At 36.6% G+C, this 23,195-nt stretch overlaps 2 pseudogenes; both read right to left on the bottom strand.

Annotated features, from left to right (window-relative positions):
- Nucleotides 1-4,336: 4,336 nt before the first annotated feature.
- On the bottom strand, nt 4,337-4,829 carry LOC144238987 (peptidyl-prolyl cis-trans isomerase A pseudogene; annotated as a pseudogene).
- Nucleotides 4,830-21,272: 16,443 nt separating this feature from the next.
- Nucleotides 21,273-22,574, bottom strand: LOC144238986 (elongation factor 1-alpha 1 pseudogene; annotated as a pseudogene).
- Nucleotides 22,575-23,195: the final 621 nt, after the last annotated feature.

The following is a 23,195-nucleotide window of genomic DNA, read 5'->3' as shown; positions in this document are numbered from 1 at the left end:
AGAGAGAATCCCAGAATCCCAAGCATCCTCCTTACTGTTAGTGCAGAGTTTGATGCAGGCTCTATCTCATGAACTGCCAGATCACGACCTGAGCCAAAATCAAGAGTCAAAAGCTTAACAGAGTGAACCACCTAGGTGCCCCCTTATTTGCTTCTTTGTTTGTTTTTGGTTTTCTTACAGGGGACTTCTACTCAATCATGTCCAGAAGCAAGATTCCATTTATCTATCTATGCATCTGTTATCTATCCATTATCTATCTATCCATCTAGCTGGTATTTATCAATTTTATCCACAACTATTTCACATAGATGCTCATCAGTGTTCATTAAACATTCTATTTTTTTTCCTTCTCTTAGGCAAACTGAAGAAATATGGGTCCCCAAGTATAATCATCTATTCTTTTCCTTCTGTGAGCTTTTTTTTCTTTATTTGCCTCTTAGGATATTTCTTCTTAACAATATTTGTTTTTGTGATTTTTTTAAAAAAATTAGTTTCTCTCTGTTATGTTTTCCCTCTCATTTCTAGACCGAGCACTTTGCATGCTGACTTTTTGTTAGTAAGGTGTTTATGATATAACATACTTATAAGATTTATACTAGTAAAGCTTTTTTGTAAGAGAGATTTGAGGATATAATTGGGCCTGTGGTTCACATTAACAATCACTATGTTAGTGTAGTCAAGCTTGAAAGACTTTGACATTTAACATTATTTTGATAAGAAAGTCATTTTTTTCCCTGATGCTTATGCAGATGAAATAAAAATTACCATCTTCTTATAGTTTGCCTACCAATGCATGATAGTTAAATTATATTAAGGAAAGATAAAAATAAATTAAGAAGGTTTTTTCCCTCAGTAAAACATTTGATTGCATGATTTGATTGATAAAGTGAGAATAAATTGCTTTCTTTTGTACTCTTCAGAAATTGGTAATCATTGGATGATTAGCTGACAACTTTACATTTGAAATGTGCTGATTAGCTTGTTTTATCTTAATAACCCTATGATAGTGACCACCTTATCTTGCCCTTTAATTTTAAAAATAGTGAACTAATCTTTTATCATAGTCTTTTCCACTGTTCTGCCCAATTACTTTAGTGCTGAATGGTACTTTGCATTTTTGCTGGTCCATTAGTCCCATATCATGCTCTTTCTCAACTTCCATATTCAAGTATAGGATAATTAAATGCCACCTTTTAGCATCTTATAACCTTGGCACATAAATTCTCTTTTCTCAGTGGTACAAATTAATGGGTAAATGACAACCTAGTGGAAATTGTAATGAGACATTACTATTTATAAAATGTTAATGTACATTAAATGCTAAACAAGAAACAATAGTATATGGCTATTATCCATGTAACTGAAGGATATAGGATATGAAGTGAATATTAAACTTTAAAATTAGCACATTAGATGATATATATATGTGTGTGTGTGTGCGCATATACACACACACACACACACACAGATATACCTATATCTATCTATCTATCTATACTTATATACTTAACATAAATGCTTTAGAAACTAAAATTTTGTTAATTATTTTTTGTCCTCCCAAACCCTATTTGTAGCACATAGCAAGGGGACTCACTGGAGTGAGTCAGTATAAGTGTTTCTGAAGAAATGGAATTGAGTTATAAATCGAATTATGAATAGATTTTAATCAAGGCAAAAATATTTAAGGAAGGAGAAAAAGAAGAATATTTGTGGAGATCTTGAGATGAGAGATACATTTAAGACAAAAGAAAGCCAGTGTAGCTTGAATAGAGATTATGCAACATGATGTTGGAGAAGACTTTTAGGTGGGTTTATAAATACAGAATGACAAGAATAAAGGGAATGTGAACTTTTCATGTATTTCTTTAGTCATTCATTCAACACCAGCAGGACAATTATATGCTCTGTATTGTGGCAAAAAATAAATAAGGCCTGACCCATTCCTTCAAAGAAATGATGAACATAATTGAAGAAAAAGCACAAACAGAATGGATATGAGCAAGAAAGTCAATCTAAGGGACAAGTATTACATCAGCCACATTGCTGGAGATCATTATATACCATTTCCAATGTAAGCACACTTTCAAATGAATTATAAAGTATTTAGAGAAGCAGCTTCTAGAATAGGGAAATAAGGATTTCTCAAAATCTGCCCCCTATAAAAATATAATACTTGCATATAGGAGCAAATTCAACTGTTTGTGAGATCTTAAAATTCACTGAAAGCTTGAAAAAATCCAATGACTATTTATTTCAAAAAAAAAAAAGCAGAATCTCTGTAAGAGCAAGTCTTGTTTCTTAGGTTGCCCTGATCATTTCCTCTCCCACCACAGCTCTGTGGTAGTCTTGAAAGCCAACATTCTCACAACTACAGAAACTAGGAAAACCAGGAGCCTGGTAGGCACTGGGGGAGGCAGGGCAGACATACTTGGAGTTCACCAAAAGCATCATCCCAGAAAATTAGCACTATTTGGTGTATCTGAAAATTCCCCAGAAAAGTTCAGTTTTCAGGGTTTGTTTCTATTCAGTCTGACTGAGAGCTTACTCTGCATGAACAGCCCTCCCTACAGAGCATTTATAAAAAATAATCAGCAGCAATTGTTTAAGATCATAGCTGCCTTAGGTGGTATCATCAACTGGAGTTAACAAAAGCCTGAAAAATGGAGGAACTGAATGGTCTTGGAGAGCTTTGAAAGCTCTTATATAAATCTGGAAACCTAGAAGGTCACACACACATCCAGGAAAGATCTGAAAAGACCTAAAGCTCTTACCTCTAGCTGATCTTGAGGCTCTGTGTAAGTTGCCTAAGGCAACTGTAGACTTCCTACCAGAATGTTAAAAGTTTAAACACACACACACACACTCAGTCCCCTTCAGCAAAGTTGGGAGACTTAAGAGTTCAAAGAATAAAAGAATATTTCAGTAAAATTATTAGATGACCAAGATAATCAAGCAAGCAGACAATTTAGTGGCCACATATGACAGGGAATTTAGACTTTACAGAATTAGTTCAGGAAAGTCACAAGCAAATAGTGGCAGTAACAACAGGAAACAGCAGCAACAACAAATCCTGGCAGGTGGGATGGACTCTGATTTCCAGAGCTGCTGCCAAGATATATAATTTAACCTTGAGGGGTGTCTGGGTGGCTCAGACAGTTAAGCATCTGACTTCAGCTCAAGCCATGATCTCACAGTTTGCAGGTTGGAGTCTTGCACTGGGCTCTGCACTGATGGTTCAGAGCCTGGAGCTGCTTTAGATTCGATGTCTCCCCACCCCACTCTGTCCCTCTCTGCTTGTGCTCTCTCTCTCTCTCAAAAATAAATAAGGAAGCATTAAAACTTGAACACAGGGCAATTGAAATGGTCTCATTTGAGGATCTGAAAGAAGAAAAAAAAAGATATATAAATAGAGCTTTTTAGACCTGTAGGACACCATCAAGCATAAAAATGTATATATCAAGAGACTTCTGGAAGAAGAAAAAAGAAGAAGAAAGAGGAGCAACACGGGAAGAATAAGAAAGGGGAGGGGACAGAGTAACAGGAGGAATATTTGAAGATATAAGAGCCAAAACCTGCCTGATTTGTTTAAAAATCTTAATCTGCACATGCATGAAGCTTAAAAAACTCCAAGAGGGGAAATTCAAAGAAATTCACATCTAGATGCATTATAATCAAACTATCTAAAGCCAAAGATGGAAAGAGGATCTCGCAATTCACAAATCCTAGCAGCTATTTCCATTCTCAATGAGAAAATTTGGATGTTCCTTTAAAAATATATATATATTTTTAAGTGGTGGTATAAAGTTCCTTAAAATTCTTATTAGAGTACTAGACACAAAGGATTTGAAGACTGATAATTTAGGATACAAGCAAGTCATGATTAATTTTACTTGAGTGGAATAAAAACAAGTGTGTGAAGGATATTTTAAAATCATTATTAATTGAAAAGTAATATATGAATATAGTAAAATATTCAAGTAAAAAAGTATATGAAAAGGAATGTTTCCATCTTACCTAGATCCAAGTATTGTTAATGCTGCCATTAGTATCCTATATATAGAAAGGTAGACATGTACATTTATTTATTTTTTTACATAAAGATTAGCATAATTTTTTCTTTTTTTTTTGTTCAATTTCTATTTCATCATTGGAAACTTAACTCTGTTATCCAGGTAGATTTGGAGGGGAGTAAGGAAAATATGGAACCCATACAACTGCAAGGAGAGCACTAAGATTATAAGATATTTCCAGAAGGTGGGGGTAGATGGGTGCTTTCCTGAGCTACAGAAAGAATGGCCTGGTAGTTGAGATAAAACACAAGTCAATTTTTTCCGATTTATCCACCGTCAGCAATAGTGATCTTCTTGCCGGTCTTGCCATTCTTGGATCCAAAGTGCCCCTTGGCTTCCACAATATTCCTGCCCTCTTTCACCTCGCCAAAGACCACATGTTTGCCATCCAACCACTCGGTCTTGGCAGTGCAGATGAAAAACTGGGAACTGTTTGTGCTGGGTCCACCATTTGCTGTGGACAAGATGCCAGGACCCATATGCTGTAGGATGAAATCCTCATCAAAAATTCTTCCCATAGATAGACTTGGCGCCAGTGCCATTATGGCAAGTAAAGTCACCACTCTAGCACATAAACCCCAGAATAATCTTGTGAAAGCAGGAACCTTTATAACCAAATCTTTTCTGCCCAGTACTCAGAGCACGAAAGTTTTCTGTTGTCTTTGGAACTTTGTCTGCAAACAGATCGAAGGAGATACAGCCCAAGGGCTTGGTGTCCACCGCGGTGTGGAAAAACACCGTGAGGTTGACCATGGTTGGGCAGCATCATCTCCAAGAAAATAATTTTCTTTTTACAGCATAATCTGCTAATCTCCTATATCACCTACAGATATTTCTGCCTCTAATTCTTTAGAATCCTATATTTTATTGTAATACTCCAAGCTACTTAGAGGGTTTTCAGTATTTGACTTAGAAAATTAGATTTAAGATTAACCTTCAAAATTGTAGTTTTCTAGTTGACTTTGACATAAAAGGAATGGAATATAGAAAGAAGAACCATGGGGGAGGTAGGAAAATGTGACACAGTATAGTGCATTGCAAAGAATGAATGCAGTCTAGGATCGCAGCAGCTGGCTACCCACAGATGTGGTAGATGTGGTAGCAAAGCACGGGGTCACCTTGGAGTCAGCAGCTTCTTGTTAAGCTGTGTATCTTACTTTCCTATTTAAAACATGCACAATAGGCAAAAAAGAGAACAAAGAGCAAGCCAAACATCACCAAAGTCCTCCCATCTTTCTAAAACAGAGCTTCTGTAAACAAAACATTATAATAATCTTGCTTACTTTGGGTACCCATAATGTCCAAAACAGTTTGTGAAAATTTAAAAATAAATTCTCTAGGAATTATACAAGTTGGGAACATCTTTGCACCAGTGTTAATGTGTTTTAAGTAATCACAAATTAATGAGTGTGGTCTTGGCTGTGATATTACAACAAATTATTGTATAAATTATTTCATAATTATGCAGATAATGTTAAAACTCTACATCTTAGAAATAAACTGAGTATCAATAAGAGGAAACCAAAATTTTATTGGAATTCTAGGGGCATGGAATTACTCCCCAAAATATCAACCAAAATTTTATTAGAACAAGAAATGTATGTAAGTCTCTAAGAACCATTGACACTGTAATATGCACCATCTTATTGAATGCTGGAATTTGTGATTGCATATAAATATAATTGAGTTGCACAGAGTACTTTGGTAAGTCAGTTAGAGTTTTCCCCTTCCTTAGATGTTAGATAAAAACACAACATATAGCAACATCTTCAGACAACATTATGGCAGGAACCTTATTTTAAATCTTTATATTATCACAAACATTGTGCCAAAATATATATTAAAGCAGATTCTACACCTCCATCTGTATACTAATGTGGGATGGGAGCATTTCTTCTTTGCCTACACAAACTGAACACAGTGTCACAGAAATTTTAAACCACAGGAATAGGAAACCTAAAATCTTATGTGATAGATAAAGCTACTTACCTAAGCTCAGGCAACAAGTTGACATCAAAACTGAGATTTCAATCCAAGACTCTCATAAAAAATGGACACCTTTGAAAAACTGTAATTCTGGGGGTGCCTGGGTGGCTCAGTACGTTAAGCGTCCGACTTTCGCTTAGGTCATGATCTCGCGGATCATGGGTTTGGGCCCCGCGTCGGGCTCTGTGCTGACTGCCAGCTCGGAGCCTGGAGCCTGTTTCAGTCTGTGACTCCCTCTCTCTCTCTGACCCTCCCCTGCTCACGCTGTCTCTCTCTCTCTCTCCTAGAAATAAATAAAACATTAAAAAAAAAAGAAAAAGAAAACTGTAATTCTGTTAATTTATTAAATGTTACATAGACCAACATGGATTCATCAATAAATCTAAAATGTGGATAAATAATATACGTTTATATTTAAACAAAATACCAACAGTAGTTTACTTGTTTTGTCCCATTAATCTCTCCCTGGCCCTCCTATTACTTATGTGCTCGTGGTGACTCATAGATGGACTCAGTAGCTGAAGAGTAAAGTATAACATCAACATATAATCCTAGATACTTTATAGTTTGAGCTGCATAACTAGTATCACCTGCAAAAAAAAAAAAAAAAGTAAGAAAGGCAGGAAGGCAGGCAGGCAGGAAGGAAGTGCTGGGAGCTGCACTGGCCTCGCTGGATGACAGTCACAGCGAGGAAATAGTAGTGTTTGCACAGCTCCTGCCACGAGAAATGAAAACTATCTCCTTCTGCTACCAGTGGCTCATGTTGGAAATGAGGCTGCGGGTATTGACCAGGCCTCACAATATTCCAAATCAGACTGATATTCCCCACACAGATTCCTCATAAGGAAAAGCATATTCCTGCCTTTTTTTTTTTTTAATATTTTATTTATTTCTGAGAGAGAGAGAGAGAGACAGTATGAGCAGGGGAGGGTCAGAGAGAGAGGGAGACACAAAAATCTGAAGCAGGCTCCAGGCTCTGAGCTGTCAGCACAGAACCCGATGTGGGGCTCGAACCTACAAACCGTGAGATCATGACCTAAGCCAAGGTTGGCCACTTAACCTACTGAGCCACGGGGCCCCCATTCCTGCCTTTTCAAAAGAGATTTCAGATGAAAGCACTGTGGACGATTGTCAAAAGGCTCTTCCTATGGGCCTTGCAAATCCAAGACTTAGATAACAAAGGAGGTGAAGAACACAAGAGTTACAATTGAGCCTGACCCTGAGACAAAGAGCCTAATTTAGAGTTAAGGACAGATATCCACCCCCCCACCCAATTGTTTCTGCTTGGAGCACTAACTCCCAAGGCATCTTGTGATCAGTATTTGGAGTGACGTCTTCTGGCCTTGAATATGCTGATTGCACCCTGTAAAGGAGCCTATTGTAGGAACTTCTTCTTTTGTGATTATGGGAGCAAACATTGTGTTTCTTGAAAGACCTGTTTTTCTTAATACTTCTCCTTAAACAAACAAGCTATTGACCCCTGCTCACAAAGAACTAACTTCACCCTTTTTATGATAAAAACATCGTCTTGTATGCTAAAGATACCTTCCTTCCCCATAAGATAAGCATCTAAATGACCTACCTCAATCACTATTGATAAAGGTTATGCAGAAGTCTTTTACAAATCTATGTTCTGGAAAATTCTTACATATCAAAGAAATTTGTCATCAGAAATCATTGTCTAAGGCAAATGCCACTTCCATGCCATCCCCCAAACACTTAATTATAAAATGCAGTTGAGCCCCAGTCCGAGCAGAGATGCCTGCCTGGTGACCAGAAAGATTCTTGCGGCTCTCTCACCCCTCCCTCGCCGACACCGTCCATCCTTCAGGGTCCCCTGGACCTGGCCCAAGCCGGCCTCCAGCAAAGAAGGAAGGAAAAGAAAAGCCAAGTCTGAAGGGAATCTTCTACCTGCCTTTCAGAAAATGAGTAATTGTGTATTGGAAAGGGAGAACAGAAGCTAACTCAACTGTATGTGATATTTAGGTTGTTCAAATTACAAAAAACAGGCTTGGGAGTCACAGCTCTAACTTTTGACTACTCTGCCCCCAGAGTAAATGGAGGGCAGGGGGACTAAGAACATCACAAAATAAGTAAGCAGTCCCTTTAGATTAATAAACTCAAAGGAAATGAGTGGAAACAGGGACTGACCCTCTAAAGCAATCAGGAATGAAGGCTTCTGCATGTGTGGCTGCAGGAAAGGAGGTAAGAGACATAGTAATAGGCAAGAGACAGTGCATACTGGTGTTCTCAAAATACAGTAGAAGTGATTGAAGACCCATAACTACAGGGATGCTGCAGACATATAGATACATCCAAGAAGCATGGAGCAGGCAGAGGCTGGGCCGGAGAAGACCTGTTGTCTACTTGGACTTCTAGTGCATCTTTCCTCACACGATTAAGAGAATCATGGATGGATAACTGTGGGTGTCTCGTAAAGAGACGGCTAAACGAGAGTGGGAAGGACTTGGTAGATTTTCCTGGTAATCTTTGTGCCACTGTGGAGAATATATCTCTGACAATTAACTTTGTCCAAGTCCCAAAACACAGGTTTGTAATTTCTCATATTTCATAATAACCTAACACAACTACATTCTGTAATGAAAAGAAAATCATGCATAGACATTAACAAGAAAATTTCAATTTGAAATTCCAGTTTCTCAAGGCATGAGACAGACCTGTATTTCTTATTGACATAGAAAATTGTCATTTTCTCTAAACCAGAAGAGAGAATATTTATTCCTAGGTGATCTATGTTTTATAAAGAATTTATATATTATTTAATGTCAACTTTCATAGATCAAAAAGCTGTCTTTATAGACAGTTATGGGCATTAGCTACAAATATAATTAATATTTTATTTACTTTTATGCATTTTATAAAGCTTAATATAACTCCATTTATGACCAGGGGAGATAGACAAGATTAATTTTTATCACTAAAAGAAGATTTCCATATCCTGTAGGCTAGTGAAGAAAGCCCAGGGTCCCTTGATGCCTTGAAATATATATATATATATAATCAAACAGATAAATGCATAGGATGCTGAAGAAAGTAGGAAAATGGGTAAAAAGGATGAAGGCCCTATAAATTCAGATAACCATTTTAATATATTATCATGAGGAAAATTAATGGGAGGTTAACTGGTTTGCCCTGAAGTCATATATCTGTGACCAAGCCAAGGATTAGGGGATGAATTCTAAATTCTTGTACTACTTTCTTGTGACTACAACATTCTGCTTTTTCTCAGCCACCACCAGCACCACCTCCTCTTTCTAGGGGAAGGAACTTCCCAAAGTATGTTAGAAAAACACATTTCATAATACGATATTTGGTTCTTGCTCCTCTGCAGCATTGTGTCTTTTGTTTGAATTCTAGGTCAAGATAGAATTGTTAAAGGGTCTATTTAACCCCGAATCAGAAGGAATCGATAGTAAAGTTGCTGTACATTATGAGGGCATTAAATACCAACAGCATATATTTCTTTTAGGCTTTTCTAAGAAGCAGAAATCACAGTAAAATTGACAATTGCAATTTCCCAGCCAAGTTAAATTGCAAAGCCATGATGTTTTCAAAATTAAAAAAAAAATACATTCTTAGTTTTCAGAAGCAAATTGTCACAACTCAGATCGTGAGTGGGCAAAATATGCAACAAAAGTTGCTTATGAACAAAAGGTATGAAATTGCTTTTTGAAAACAGTAAAGCAGATCCAACTTTTATACATGCTGAACCTTAGCCGCTCGTTAGGAAAATGCTTTATAGCAAAGTAGTTTGTACCAATTTTCTGATAATAAAGAGACTTGTCCTAATAAATCTGATTGAAAAAAAAAGTCTTCCATTTCCTTTCAATTTTTGTCGAAGTTGAGTAATGGTAATAGCAAATGGCATAAGTAATGATAGGAAGGATTGACTCAGGAGTAAAATCAATCTCTGGGGAGAAATGCTTTTTAGGGAACATAAAGATTGTTTCCTTGGCCTGTGCTTTCCTGGCTTTCACTTCACAGTGCCATGAGTTTGTCCCTCATATTTTATTCCTTTACAACAATGTGTGTGTCCTGCAAAATGGGAGATCCTCTCATGGGGGGATTCCTTCAGCCATCTGCTTTCCCACTATTAATTCTGATTTGTCTCCATATAGGATACAAATGCACTGGTCAAAAACTTTCCCTCTAACAAGCAGAGTTAGAAATGAACATTTGAGGAAGTATTTCACAGTGGATATGTTTTTGCATGAAGAAAATGTTATCCAATGTTAAGGATATTGTCGAATGTTTGAGATACAGTGTCAAACCCATTTTCCAAGGTAACAATTCTTCAAAAGATGAGTAAAGAAAATGGCATATTTAGCCGATAAATTGAAGGGCTGAACAAAATTCTGTTTACGGTTGTAACTAGCTATTAGCAAATAGCTTAATTAAAGAAGCATGTGTGAAGATGCTTTTTGAGAAGATTTTCCTAAATGGTTATAGAGCGTTGGTTCCGTGAATGAGCTTTGAAGTCAAACAGAATGAAATTTGTGTTGCAGCTTAACCACCTCCTAGTTTTACTACTTGATCAAATTAATAAGTTTTATTTTCCTGAACTTACTTTTGAGCCCTTTCAAATAAAAAATTGAGGAGTTCCTAATGCAGAATTTTTGTTAAAAAACCCCTGTGTCTTAACTTTCTGTCTTGGTTTATTTTTAGACACCCCGACCAGAACATGATGTAAGAGATGTGGAAGACATAGAGAGGAATTTTTCTTCCTGAAATGGGATGTAAGAAATTAATAGCAGGTGCTCTGGCATATGAACAAACGGCCCCTGGGGGCCCAGTGTGAAACAGCCTTTTCCCAAAAAGACTAACTTACCCGTTATTGAATTCCTCCTAGGCAGTTAACAAATTTTCACTCCACAGGTTTGCTCTTATTTGTGTGGCTGTTATTTTCTTATCTATTTTTAATTTATCTTCTTATGATAAAATTGACAGAATTGAGCACTCTCTTGCTCAGTAGTAGCTCCTGGAGAGAAGCAAAAAGCTTTCTGCAGCCCTAGCTATCAAATGCTCTCCCACCACGTTGTTTATTACTAGATAAAAGTTGGCAGGTTATCTCTCTCTAACACAACACCGAGGACCACTGAGTATCCTTATTCCCTTCCCATTCTTGTTCTATGACCATACAAAGTGCATCTTTTCTAAGTGGAAATATTGAAGTATATATGAACATCCTCTAGTCTTTTTGCAAGTAGTCAGCTTCATAACTCTATGTGCAACTTAAAAGCATATTTATCAGGTGTTATTTATAAATGCAGCGCTCACGAAACTTCATGAGGAATTATTACACAGGCTATATAATATGTTGAAACATATTATTAGCATTCCTGTGAGGTTTCTCAATAGAGAAATTGAATTATATTTCTTCCAATGCCTTAACTGCTGCTTTTAGTGGTGTTGCCAGAATCTTGGAGAAAAATAAACATAATATTTCAATTATTATCATTAATGTTTAAAACTGGTAAAGTCGCAATGCACTTTAATCTAGCAAGTGAAATGTTGCTAATCACCATGGCTTACTGATCTTTTTAGAGATTTTAGAGTAGGAGCAAAGTGTGACACAGTTTTCTTTTTTTTTCTTCTTTTTTTAATGTTTTATTTATTTCTAGGAGAGAGAGAGAGAGACAGCGTGAGCAGGGGAGGGTCAGAGAGAGAGGGAGTCACAGACTGAAACAGGCTCCAGGCTCTGAGCTGGCAGTCAGCACAGAGCCTGACGCGGGGCTCGAACCCACGAACCGCGAGATCATGACCTAAGCGAAAGTCGGACGCCTAACCGACTAAGCCACCCAGGCGCCCCGATACAGTTTTCAATATTTAAATTGAATCATACTTCAAGCACAACAGCAATTCCAAATAGAAGCAACATATGAATTTGGGGAGGAGCTTAAGTCTCAACAATTTTATTTGTCTAATAAGCCCANTGTAGATCCTGGAGCCTGCTTCAGATTCTGTGTCTCCTTCTCTCTCTGTACCATATCCCCCACTCCTCTGTTTCTCTCTCTCCCTCTTGTCAAAAATAAATAAACATTAAAAAAAAAAAAGCAGGGTGCCTGGGTGACTCAGTTGAGCAACCAACTCTTGCTTTTAGCTCATGTCATGATCCCAGGGCAGTGGGATCAAGCCCCGCCTCCAGCCCTATGTTGGGCTCTGAGCTGAGCCTGGAACCTGCTTGGGATTCTCTCTCTCTCTCTCTCTCTGTCTCTCCCTCTTCCCCTCTCCCTCCCTCACGCTCTTTCTCCCTTTCTAAAAAAAAAAAAATTTGAGAGTTTGCTTTTATGGGTCTGTTTAATAGACTGGAATTTTTAAACCATTTCGGTGTTTCTTCATTTTGCTGTGTGTATTCATTATGAACAAAATATGTATGAATGATAATGATACTTTCAGGAATTGAGAAAATTAAATTGAAATATTGTTTTTAAAACATTATTTTGATAAAATATGGCTAGTGATTCATTTTAATTTAGATGTCCGTATGGCAGGAAGGACTTCAGTATGGGGAGCTTAATTTTAATAAGAGGGAATTAATAATGCTGTTAGGACACCTCTCTTTAGATGGTTGGTTTTATAACTTACCTCTATGATATTTTAATCTGTAAATTTTCTATGTTGTAAAATATGTTAAATAATGTGTTTCTCTTATTATTCTTTTATTATTTTAATCAAAAGGTGTTTTTAAAGCAGTTCTTGTCTGTAAATTTTTTTTTAGTCTATAGCAATATTAAAACAGAAATTAAAATTAAATATTTAGAAACTATTATAGAAATTTCACAAAGTAATTTTATGTTTACTGAATCTAAAGAAATCTAGACTTGTATTTTGTATATCTTAGTCATTATTATTTTCCTAGCAGCTCACTTTGTTAAATTTTATTAAAGTGTTTTTCCATGATAGATTGATGAGAGTGGACATAAACTAGACCCACAAACATTTTAAGAAATTCTGTTCCAGATCTTTGAAAGTTGGACCAAAATAGGCTTAATTTCATTATCTTTTGCTCTGCTTGCTCTTCTTATGTTGGAAGAGAACAACTTAACATGGCGAGTTGCTCAGAAAGGTAACATGATCCCAGCCTGCAAGCAGGTTACAACCAGAATGAGATTAAAAAGCCCAGGCCCTGTAGCAGGACAATAAGCAGTTTCCAGATTTCAAGCCCTTGGATCACCCTCAGGCAACAACAAAAAGTGAATTTCTGTAATGCTCATAGCTGCTTGTAGATGTCCCTGCTCAGACTGCAGAATTCATGTTCAAAGTGAAATGCAAAACTGACAAATGCAGTAAGAAGCCAAGGCAGCTGCAGAAGCAAAGAGAGACCTCTCAAAGCTCAGGCCTTTTTTTTTTTTTTTACACCCTTGATTGTTGATGCTGATACAATGTTCCTTGTATCCCGCTGGACTTTACCACATAGACTTTCCTTCAGGCAGCTGATCTGGGGAAAACCATAAGGAAAGTACTTTATCAGTTGGCTTTGGTAGAGGAGAGTCAGAGTCATTCTTCTAATTTACTGAAGAAAACTTCTAAGAATCAGTGATAACTGCATCTTTCGGGACTGAGTTTCCCTAGCCACCTTAAGAAGACTGAAGAATATTAGTGGTCAGCAAATAAACAAAGACATGTCAAGAGCTAGGGGGCAGATACGTGGGAGGAGTGGTGGTCAAAGGGGCCCAACCTGCAAAATCTTCACAGAATAAAATTGTTACAAAGCCTTTTACTTAGATTCTGTTTTCAGTCTCACTTCTCCTTCAGTATATTTACCAAAACACTGCTACTCATTTCACATTTAAAATCTAACCCAGTTATATGTGACCCCTTTCAATGACTATACCTTTTAGAATGAAAGCCTCTTTGAATTGAAACACAAGCTCATCAGGTTCCTGCCAATCCCTCTCCCGGTAAACCCCCTTCCCCACCTGTCCTTACCTTTCCTTCCATTTCTCACTATTTGCACACATTTGCATTGAACTTTCAGCTCCAAAATAAACCATGCCTTCTTAATGGCTGGGTCTTAGTAGCTTACCAGTATTTTTCCCCCCATGGGTATGTCCATTGTGGGTAGGCTGTGCTCTTGCTTCCTGTGCTCTACATTCTGGGATCTAAGCTTAAGGAATGGCTTTTCTCTAGGACATTTTGGGTCCCGTGACAGAAAAATAAAAGAAAAAGTTGTGATTGCAGTGGCTTGTAAAACTTCTGCTTGTCACTTTCATCTACATTTTATTGCAACAACAAATCACATAGCCAAGGTTATTGGGTGAAGCAGGGGTCTCGGGAAAGGTCCAGTTGAGGAGACAAAGGTGATTTTTAAACAATATTATATTCTGTCATATCATCCTTTAAGATTTAATGTTCTACCATAACACTGTCTACTGCCACTATCATACCCGATGACTCTGTAATCAAAACATCTGTCTCTGTTTCTTTACTATTAGCTTGGAGATAATTACAAATCTGTACTGTGTATTTCAAAAACTGGCATATATTTGGCACTCAAAATATTTGTACATGGAAAGAGAGAAGGAAGGAAGGAAGGAAGGAAGGAAAATGAGTTAGGAGTATAAATAGTTGTTAATATACTTGTAGCATTGAGTCCATTTAATGAAAAAGAAAACCTTGCACAAATCAATAGTTTATTAATTTTTGGAATATCAGAACATATAATGTCTGAAAATATATATTTGATTTAAATGGTGGAATTATGATGTTCTCATTGTGTAATTTATAAGAGGTTCAACCCCTTTGAGGACTAACATTCTTTTATCTGTTATTTTTCCTTTTCTTTTTTCTCTTTCTCTCCTTTCTTGTTCTCCTTATAAGGAGATTATGCTTGTGAGGGCCTCCATAAGCTATTTGAATCATTTCCAGCTTCCTCAGTTTGTCAGCAATCTCCTGTCCTATGATGCCTCCCTTTAACTTGGACCTGATGGTTATCAGGTTCATTGTTAATTGATCCCTTATGATATTACTCAAAACAGTCTTTCCAATATTTCACTACATGGAACTTTCTATCTCAAATATGACAATTAGCAGAAAATACCGCCTCTTACTTTCTGAAATTCTGTGTCCGTTCCAATGAATTTCTTCATTTTTTTCCTCCTCTTTTCTGAACTTGAAATTGCTTATCATGTCCAGGCTTTCTCTTTCTTCTGTTTCAAAGACACATCTTTTTGCCTTGAAAACTTCCTTCTCCACCAGGTCAATTGAGGAAACAATTCTTCCTGTGCAGCTTCCTGTCCCCCATCGTTCTATTTTCTATCGTTAAAGTTAATGTAATCTTTTTTTTCTTTGATTTAGAAACACACACACACACACACACACACACACACACACACACACACTTCTCCATTTAAATAACAAGCAAAACACGCTCTTTCAAACTGTGCATCCTTCAAAACTAAACCTTTTTTTAATCTAATATATTGTGAAAGCAAAATGTATGTGACCCTCTTCCAACTGAACTATCCACTTCTTTATTTGGTTCTTCTGTCAACAACTGGGTAATTTTTTTTTCTATTTCTTAAGCATACTAACCAAATCCTCAGACTTATTAATAATTAAGTGGTTTTACTTCAGTCTTTAACCTCCTTAAATTCTGGAGCAGGACACTATATTCCTTTTTATCCTATATATGTAAAATTTCATACAATTTATATCATTGACATTATTGTTTTTTAAGATTTTGGAGAATACTTAAAAAATAGAAGGATTGGAAAAATGACTTGGTGTCTCATTTATATTTCATTAGTGATCCTATGTTGATAGCTTTTCTTGTCCATCAAGAATATCTAATATCAATACTCATATCTCAGTGTATGCTTATAATTTTATTCCTACACTTCTATGAGAGTTCATGAAATGGTAAAATTCAATAGAGCTTACAATGTAAATATCATTCTAGTATTTCAGGAGTAACTTATTAAACATAATGGAATGTTTTATTTTATTTCTCATGTACCAAGCAAAATTATATATAAGTAGTAAATATATGAATAAATAAATAATTACTAGCATGCTTAAGTAAAGCTCATTTAAATTTTAATTTTTCCATTTGAATTGAGATTTAGCACTAATATAGTTCTCAATAGCTTGCATCATTTCGAGCCTTTAGATTTGCTTGGCATCTTTGAAATATTCCTCTTTTGTTCTCTGTTTATACTACAGACATGTAAAGCATGCTACATATATAGAAAGACAGAGGACGAGATAGAGTGGTAAATAGAGACAATTGATAGATACATAGAATTGGATGGATGAATGAGTGCATATAAATAAATAGAATAAATGAATAAATGCACAAGTGAATGAATGAGTGAATAAGTGAATAAATGATGGACTTTTGTTGATGCATATCCATATCCCATACTTTCTCTTTACAACAAGTACCTACTTTGTACTTTGGATTACCAAGTCACATTTTCTAGGTTTCAGACAACTGTTGAGTTTTGATTCCATTCTAAGCTCCAGTCAGGATGCTCCTGATTGACATAAGCTAATATTAGTAATTCCATTTTAGCTGTTTTTCTTGTTGTTTGTCAATGTGATTGTTTCAGGTGTGCCAATCGGTTTAAAACTAAGATAAACTAACAGAGGATGCGTCTCTGGCCCTAGTGATTGGTTTGATGGACCTAATTTAGTTCAACTGGAGGGAAGCCCATATCTTCTCTTAAATAATTATCAACTTGATGCAGTGCTCTTCTTTTAGATGTGAATAAGTAAATAAATGTATGCATGGAGCACAGATGGACAGCCGTCTGACAACCGTGAGTAAAAACAGGCTACGGTTAAAGCCAACATAGCAAAGGAAGGCAGAATTGAAAGAATTACAAACAAATGGATAGACAGCCTTAAAGATATCAACCTGAGGATCAAGAGCAGTATTCTTCTGCTCTAGACTTTCCAGCTTATGAGCCAATAAATTCCCTTTATTATGTAAATGAGGTGAATTTTCTTTATTGGCTCTAACCCATATTCTAAATAACATAGATAGATTTAGGTAAATGGATAGGTAGAGAGGGAGGGAAGAGGGGGAGAGAGAGCCTACAAGCATCACGATACAGGGTAAAGAAATAAGAAGATGCATTGTCCTTAGAATGAAATGAGATAGGTTACTAGAATGAATATTTATCTATGTGATCTATGAAAAATCTGATTTACTCACTGCTATAACACTTTAGCTTTCTAAATTCTGTAACCAAGCATTTTATATATGACCATCTTGATCATCAAATCAGTTCATGTGGGTGACAGTTGGTGATCAATCTTCCAATGCAATATTCAAAAGAATACAATGACCATATGTTAGTTGATGCAGTTGAGTTGCATATAAATGGTTGCATTTATTCTGTACTTTGATATTTATGAAGTAAAAAGACATTTTGCTTTTTATTTTGCAACCTCTAAAAGAACAGTAAAAGGAAAGTTTAGTTCTTAGAGTATGAACTAATAGGATTTTCTTAGTACAGTGTGAAGCCAGCAATCTTTTTTTTTTAATTGGAGCATTTTATGAAACAAAATTAAATATCTAAAATTTTCCAACCAGAATCCAAATAGGATTTTTCATTTATTTTTTTCCCAATATTATAATGGCATTATTTGTGGAGTAACAAAATAAACTATACAGATCCAGAAGAATGGGGTTTGAATTCTATCTTTGCCATTTAATCATTGGTAAACTTAAGCAAGCTATTAAATCTGTAAATTTCATATAAATTCTATATAAATGAAAGCTATTATTGTTACCTCCTATTGAATACTGATATATATTGAATACTAACGTGTGTGTGTGTGTGTGTGTGTGAGAGAGACAGACAGAGAGAGAGAGTGAGAGTGAGAGAGAGACTTACTGTTAATCAGCAATGAGTCTTAGTATAAAGACATGTGTGTCTGTACATATATGATAAAAATGATGTATTATGTAAAATAAGTTAAATTAACAAATAAACCTTTCCTTGATTACATAAATTTGGTTTGATGTAATAACTATCTTGCCAACATTTATTTTGAATTCAGTACCTTTGGGGACTTGTAACTTTATATCTACAAGTGACATTTTTAATGTGGGCTAGCCACTTTGCAAATAGAATTCATTGGTAAAAGGTAAAACTTTATGAGAGAGAAGAAAATCACTGGACTTGAGTGAAATATTTAGTTTAGACCCAGCTCAATTCACAATCGACCTGTGTTATGCTAGTCATACTGTTTAACCTTATGGACATTCATTTATCTTACCTATAAAACAGGGATAATAAAGCCTAATTCAGAGATGTTTGGAATAAATTATATTACATATGTTTTAGAAGCACTTTTGAATTTCAAAAGCCACACATAAAAGATTATTACCAGGAGCTAAGTACGTCTGTGACAAAAGAGTAACTAGCATTTTCTACCTAGAAGTGGTGTATGTTAGTTTAAATTTATATAGTATATTTCTATATTTCTATTATGTTGATTTACATTTTCTCATAAATAAGGGTGCTTACTGTAATCTGATTAAAACTTTTGAGAACCTCTAAAATAAGAGAAAATAAAGCTTATTTGAGACCTTAAGAATATGTCTTTATGAAACCACGTGCACACAAATGTTTTAATCTGAAAAATAAACAACAGACAGTATTGTAGGACTTCTTTTTGAAAGATATAATTAATATATTTTTTAAAGAACCTCCAGTAATCTGCTGTATTTTAGTGCATCCTGTATCAATATTCGCTGTAAGCATATGAGTAAGGAACTTTTTTGTAAAACTAGGTAAGAGATACAAGGTAGGAGATATAAAATATGAGTGTCACACTGAATAAAAAATACAGGAACATATAACAATAATATTTTCTCCCCCAATAAGATTTATTTGCCAGAAAAAAAAAAAAAAGCATGAGGTGCGCAGGATGAAAATCAAAATGTTATGAACTATGTAATTTCTGTTTTTTTTTTACATTTGATCTTAGCCAAAAGGTTGAGAAGCTATTCTAAGATTTAAAAAAATTTTTTTATAGTTTATTTATTTTTGAGACACAGAGAGACAGAGCATGAGCTGAGGAGGGGCAGAGAGAGAGAGAGAGGGAGACACAGGATCTGAAGCAGGCTCCTGGCTCTGAGCTGCCAGCACAGAACCCGACGTGGGGCTCGAAACCACAAACTGTGAGATCAGGACCTGAGTCGAAGTTGGACACTTAACAAGCTGAGCCAGCCATGCGCCCCTCTAAGTTTTTTTAAACTGAAAATCCAGTCCTGAAGTAGACATCTTCACATTGATGTTTCAAAGCTATTGAGAATGAAACTTCCAAATGTAAACTCACCATTGTTTCTGATCAGTCTTGCTCCCAGTACTGCCATTCCCTTGATCTCTCAGTAAATATAGCACTCAATCACTTATGATAGAAAATGGAACATGAATTTCTTTATTCCGTCTCATTCCAAGCTAATTGTTCCCCAAATTGTATTAATTATGCCACGTAAATATTTCTCAATTTTGTTGTTCTCTTCTCTCACCTCCCTTGCCATGCCTCCACACCAGAACCTTTTTCATTCCTTACCTATTTTCCTTCAGTAGTCTTCTCTTGGTCTCTCTGGTCCTGTTCTAATTAAAGTGGTCTTCCTAAAATGTAAATCTTAGCCCATCATCAACCTGCTTGTCATTAGCTCCTATTATTTTCAAAAAAGTGCAAACTCTTTCTTCACATGGTTTATGAGGAACTTCATGATCTTGCCCTACTTATCTTTCCAGTCTTTGTCTTCCTCCCTCCCTAACCATACCTGGAAACAATTACTCTAGTTTACTTCCTCTCATATCTTGGGATACTGCCATGCTGCTCTATATCCCTCACAAGACAATAATTCAGCTGACTTCTTCCATTCATCATGAAGGTCACTCAGCTTATGGGCTGCTTACTTGCAGCCTTTCCTGGCAGCTGAAAATGTAGCCTGGGAATTTTTCTTCCATGAACAGCTTATCCTGCTGTCTTATTGTTTGATGCCTATAGTCCCCAACAGCTCCTGAGCTTTGCGAACATAAGGACCACACTATCTATTCAAGTTGCATTCTTATCACCTAGACTGGTACCTAGAACATACACACCAGATTCTCTGAGCACATTTGGTGAAATCAGGACCTTTATAGCTTTAATGAATTTAATTTGATGACCCAAAGCTTCTTGGAGAAAGTGTTGTATGTTAGCCAAACAACATCACACATTCTATTCTTCACTTATGTTGAGTTGAAACTCACACTGAATGAACTCCTTAACAGCTCAGAAGAAATGTTGTGACTGGAGTCCCAGCAAGGCTGACTCCTGACTCTGAAATGACTTGGCTTCTAACACCTACACCTTTGGTTTCCAAAACAAAGTTGAATCTTGCAGTAAACCTGAAAGGGAGGAAGGAACTGAGTTGGGCATGGTTCCTGAAATTCTGTTTGAGAAGCACATGTGAAAGAAACCTTTCCTGGGAATTCCTCTGAGCTTCCAGTTCTGAACCATGGTAACATTGTATTTCAGATTTCTGAGTAGGCAGCCTATTTAATAACAAAATTATGTTAGGGAAAAGTCATTAAAGCTTCATTTGCTGCTCACCTATGTGGGATAACCTGAGAGCATTAACTGTTCCAGAAAAGGTATGAGAAACAAACTGAAGATACTAATTAGCATAAATTATTAAACTATTGTTTAATTTATTAACAAAAAAATCTCATTTTATTTCTTTTTTCTCATAAGTATTTGTTTCAATGGATCTCGAAATTTTGTGAGATGATTTTTGGTCAACTTGTCCATTAAAAAGTACTGATTTTAAAAATTAATAACTTAAGGGGCGCCTGGGTGGCTTAGTCGGTTAAGCGTCCGACTTTCGCTTAGGTCATGATCTCGCGGTTCGTGGGTTCGGGCCCCGCGTCGGGCTCTGTGCTGACTGCCAGCTCAGAGCCTGGAGCCTGTTTCAGTCTGTGACTCCCTCTCTCTCTGACCCTCCCCTGCTCACGCTGTCTCTCTCTCTCCTAGAAATAAATAAAACATTAAAAAAAAATTAAAAAAAAATAAAAATTAATAACTTAAAACTGACACACACACACACACACCATACATAAATCATTCTTTTCTCTTTCTGGGGTTTTATGATGCGTGGTTATCGTTAACCAGTCTTTTACTATTAAACTTAAACAGCCAATGGACACAAACAGTCCTGAGACCACTCTTCCCCTGCTGTGACTACGGGGGTGGCAGGTATTGGAAATAATATGCATTTAGCCTCTGAGCTTTCTAGGCGGACCTGGTGACCTTGACCGCTCCACTGCCTGCTTGTCCACGGCTTTGTCGACACCCACTGCAGCCATCTGTCTCATATCACAAACAGAAAAACAGCCCAGAGGAGAGACACTCTCAAAACACACACAAGGTTGCCAGGAACCATATCGACAGTGGCAGGATCACCAGATTTCAAGGACTTAGGGCCATCTTCCAGGTTTTTTTCCCCAGAATGACGATCAACGTTCTTCAGCTCAGCGAACTTGTGGGCAATGTAGGCTGTGTGACAATACAGCACACGGGTGTATCCAGCACTAATTCGGTCGGGATGGTTCAGGATAATCACCTGAGGCGTCAAGCCGGCTGTTTCTGCTGGTTGGCCATTTTCGCTGTCAGCAGCCACGTTGCCATGACAAACATCTTCCACAGATATGTTCTTGACACTGAAGCCCAGGCTGTCACCAGGAAGAGCCCCGCTGAAGGCTTCATGGTGCATTTCAACAGCTTTTACTTCAGTTGTAACATAGACTGGAGCAAAGGGCACCACCACGCTGGGCTTGAGAACACCAGTCTCCATTGAGCCCATAGGGACAGTCCCAATTTCACCAATTTGGTAACAACCTTGAGGGGCAGACATAAGGGCTTGTCCATTGGATGAGTTAGTGGTAAAATGCAATCCAGAGGTTTAAGCAGTGTGGTTCCACTGGCCTTGCCGTCTTTACGGGTGACTTTTCAACCATTGAACCAAGGCATGTTAGCCCTTGGCTTCAGCATGATGTCACCATTCCAATTGGAAACAGGTACAAATGCTACTATGTTGGGATTGTAGCCAATTTTCTTAATGTAAGAATGTGCTGACTCCATTAACAATTTCCTTATATCTCTTCTGCTCCAGTATCTCTTCTGTAGGGTGGCTCAGGGAACCCATTTTGTTAACACCAACATTTAGGAGTTTCACACCCAGTGTGTGAGCCAGAAGGGCATGCTCATGGATCTGCATATTCTTGGAGATACATGCTTCAAATTCACCAACACCAGCAGCAACAATCAGGACGGGACAATGCAGGAGATGAGCTTGCAATCATGTTTGCGATGAAGTCTCTGTGTCCTTGGGCATCGTTGATGGTCACATAATGCTTGCTGGTCTCAAATTTCCACAGGGAGATATCAATGGTGATAACCGTGTTCACTTGCAGCTTTCAGTTTACCCAAGACCCAGGCATGCTTAGAGGAGGTTTTTCCTATCTCAGTAGCCTCCTTCTCAATTTTTTTTTATAGTTCCTTTGTCGATCCATCTCTTTTACAGATCAGATGATCAGTAGTAGTAGTAGACTTGCCTGAATTTATACATCCATGACAAAAATGTTGGTATGAGTCTTTTCCTTTCCCATTTTGGTTTAGGTTTAGTGGTGGTTTTTATGATACTTGTGGTCTGGCAGCAAAGCTGTATGAAAAAGCTCATTTTATTATTTTTAAACATTTAAATAAACAGATCCCTATGAAAGATGCATAGATAGCATAATTATATTCTGTTCACATTTATGAAATTTGAAACATATTTTCTTTTCCTAAAAGGAAAGCATATTTATGCTATTATTATGTCATTTTATTTTTAATATCTTTCATAAAGATTGCTTGAAGACTAGGAAAAATTGTAAGAAAAGCTTTTAGGAAATAAGGTATAAAAGAAAAGATTAGTTATCTAGCATGGACATATTCTCTGTTAAAGTTAAATTTTGCATTAAAAAAATTTAAAAAGTCTTCAGGACTGCTAGATCACACCAAAGCAATTTTGAGATATGAAAAATATAAAAATCAGAAGTATTAATTAGAGCTAATCTGAATACATGAAAGAAATTTAGTTTGTCCTGGATAGATGAGAAGAAA

The sequence above is a fragment of the Crocuta crocuta genome, unplaced genomic scaffold (genome assembly GCF_008692635.1).
Source record: "Crocuta crocuta isolate KB4526 unplaced genomic scaffold, BGI_CrCroc_1.0 scaffold479, whole genome shotgun sequence".
In the NCBI taxonomy this organism is placed as follows: domain Eukaryota; kingdom Metazoa; phylum Chordata; class Mammalia; order Carnivora; family Hyaenidae; genus Crocuta; species Crocuta crocuta.
This window is presented reverse-complemented; position numbering and strand designations above follow the sequence as displayed.